This window comes from Meleagris gallopavo, chromosome 2 (genome assembly GCF_000146605.3).
Source record: "Meleagris gallopavo isolate NT-WF06-2002-E0010 breed Aviagen turkey brand Nicholas breeding stock chromosome 2, Turkey_5.1, whole genome shotgun sequence".
Classification (NCBI taxonomy): domain Eukaryota; kingdom Metazoa; phylum Chordata; class Aves; order Galliformes; family Phasianidae; genus Meleagris; species Meleagris gallopavo.
Window position 1 is genome coordinate 42,388,062 of NC_015012.2, and position 3,649 is coordinate 42,391,710.

The window sequence follows — 3,649 nt, forward strand, 5'->3', positions numbered from 1 at the left end:
TTTTCTTTTTCTTTTTCTTTCTCTCTTTTTTTCCTTGAAACAACTGCTTATTACATGGCTTAAATAGAGTCAGGATTGAAGAGGTTTATAGATTTATTAACAACATATAATTAACTGCCACAGAGTAAACTGGATCAATGTCATCGATACAACAGATAAACCACCATCTGAGACTCTTTTGGGACTTAAGATACATTCTTACAAGTGATCTCCCACACAAGCCCTTCACACAGCACGATGCCATCAGTATGCTGGCCCAGACCTTACTGGTACAAACGCCGCTTTCTGTGAGTGCCAGTTCCGTGCACTTAGGCTGCTCTATACATGTACCACTCTGCACACTGCTGAGGAACCAGCCTAGAAGGCCAGGCGTTCCCATAGCCAAGGTGCAAGTAGCTGGCTGTTGCAGGCCCTGACAGGAACAATGCTCTGTCATGTTTAGATGGAGCAATGGAGCAGCTTCTGGGAATATCGATCTCTGTTTAAGCTGATGATACCAAGGTCTTCCCCCTGTCATAAATTTTTGTGCTTTCTTTCATGTTTCATTTTAAACTCATTTTCTCAAATGTCTCTTGTTAAATTTTTGCTACTGCGTAATCCAGCTGATAGTCATCTTAAACCAAACTCCAGTGTTAATTTCTTTTTAGCATCACCAGTATAAGCATCCTCTCAGCACAAGCAGCTTTGAAAATCTATTCATACACTGACAGTGCTCATTGTGTCACCTGCTGTTACCCAGGTTACAGGTTAGGTTATGCTAACATGTGAAGACTATGCAGATTCCCCCATGCCATTCCCTAAAAAAAATGGTGCAAAATGGTGTTTTCCTCCACAGAAATAAATCTGGAAAAAAATACATCTCTGCAGAATCAAACAGTAGATAAATGATCTAGTTACAAATGTAGGATTAGCAAATTTGGATTGAAGGCATACTGTAAGCATTCCTAGATTTTAATACAGGCTTCTTGGCTATGGAAAAATGCTTACTGCAGTGGGTTTGTTTATTAATTAATACCTTTCCAAGGCTTCAGAGTATGTCTGTAACTGAATATGTCTCCAGCCTGGTGCATAAGTTTGATTTAACGAGCTTTTGGATTTTGATCTTTTTGAATGCTGAAGGTAATTTCCTCCCTCACAGCTTGTGATTGTAGGCACAAGAAGATGCCCCATAGTTCTTCGTGTTCTATGATGAATGAAGGAGTGTAAGAGTCATGAGGCTGTAGAACTGGGAGCAGTTTCCTTACTCTTATACTGAATCAGCCCAGTTACTGGCTACATTTTTAACAAATCTAAGCAATATAATTTAGTGATGAATTATGAATGGCTCAGTTACCCTATTCCACTAAATGGATGCTCCCACTTCAGGCTTCGGATTTCACTGTGCTGTCCTGTCAAGCTTAATGACTGTGTGTATCAATGCAATGCTGAAAGATTTGATGCTTCCTCTTAAGGAACACTTTGGACAAGAAACAAAAAGTGGAAAAATTACAGCCTACCTAATTAATGATCAGCAAGCAGTGGGTTCTCTCCTGTAATTCCTACAGACTAGACTGATGTCACAATATTAGGGTATAGTTAATAGAGAGACCATCACAAGAAATTAAAAATAAGGAGATATGCAGACATAAAGGGCAGCGTAAAAATTTCTCCTTAGGCTTTCTTTATAGTATCAACTTAATTGAAATTACAAAGGACATTTAGAGCTTTTACTGGACTGTAACTAACTCATCATGGTAATGAACATAATTACCATAGTGACTTTTTTTTTTTTTGTTATTTTTCTTTAACCTGCAGCAAACTGTGATCATCGAGCTTTGTCTCATGTTATTCATCTGTATTAGTAGCATGTACAGTACTACATCTGCAAGACAGGAGAAAGAAAAATGTGCTTTTTTCAAATCCAGATACAGAGAATTTTTAGATATTTAGTATCATTTTTTTTTTTTGTATCATTTCTTAAATTTACAAGTACTGTATTATGGTTTGATACTATAATCTTTATTTTACTTAGAAAAATAATTTTGCTTTCTTCTAAATGTGACCTGATGGCACGCACAGACTCTCTGGATTCTCAGTTTTCCTATTTTATGTTCTGTTGAATTTAGATTATGAACACTTTATAGCACAGACTGTCTATATTTCCTTCTATGTTTATACAGCGCTTCATGTACTGGAAATCCAGTCCTAATTAGAGGCATCTCAGGAAGTACCATTCTTGAAGTGATATGTAATTTATGACATACCTTTTTCCTGTCTTACAATAGTATGATTTGAAATAAGCAGACTTAATACAACCTGCTTAATAAAGGAAAAATAACTTCATTTTGAAGGAGATCTTACCTCACAGCTTTGGATTTGAAAAACGAATAATAGATGTAATGTAGGATCTTTTTATTGCCTACCTAATGTCTCTAACATAAAAATGTAATTGAGCATAAAAATATAAATTCTCATAGCACAAAACATTTCTTATTAAGATAAACCTGTCAGTATTATGATACAAGTAATAACTTTGGATTACAAAATGTAAGCTAGAAATCTTTATAAGTGATCTCACAGAAGTCCTCTCTTATTGCCTAACATTTTAAGAATCAATTGCTTCAGATTTTCATTGGATTGAGAAAATGGTTGATGATGCCAGAATAAAATGTATATAAAATATTGGTATCCGTATTTCTCCTTTTTCAGCACTCTAATTATTTACTCTTAGCACACTTATGAGAACTGTGATTTGTTCTTTTTTTTTTTTCCCCTTCGTAACATGCATGTACATTCAAGCACACGTAAAATGAAACAGAAAATGGAGCTCAGCCAAATTGCAGGTTTACATCTGAAATGCTATGTTTTTAAACTCTTTTTTGGTCCCTACACTGCTAGTTTATAATTCAGCATATTAACACTATACATTTAAAATGAAGTATCTGGTGCCATCAACATTTATTTTTCTAAATGAAACCAGAATGTATTTATATATTTTTTACATTTTATATTTTTATATACTTTTTTTTTTATTATTTACAGATGAACAAGGGGAATAATGTAACAGAAGTTCTATGTAACAACATTCTTATATAACAGAGTAGACACTCTCTGTTAGTTGGCCCATCCTTTTGTGTTGCCGTTACCAATGCTTGTTGTGCACTGTTTACAAAGAAAAAATAGAAACGATTTTTTGCAAAATCATGAGAACTCCAGTAGTTATATCACAACAATGCGAAGAAATACTTGGAAGTTTTAAATTCTTACTGAAACATTATAATTAATCACTGATTTCATGAAAGTTCAATTTTTAAGTACCTGAAAGTATAGCTTGATTTGATTTTGTCCTTGAGTAAAACGTAAGTCATTAGTCAGAAAGTATGTAAGGCAATTAATATCAAAGAATGTTTGCAACAATTTTAATTGGAAAGATTAAATTTGTGTTATAGACAGTTTTTGGATTCTTTGTCTCTTTTTTTTTTTTGTGGGATTGGTTGATTGAAAATATTTTAGCATGTATGTATATATGATCAATGTAATCTAAAAGAGAAAAAATACAAATTGAAATGTCAGACAATTCTACATTTCCTTTTGACATAGAATATATACATACAGATATTTTGGTAAATTCATATGTCTTTTTAATTGAAAGCATATTCTCTGAAGTTGA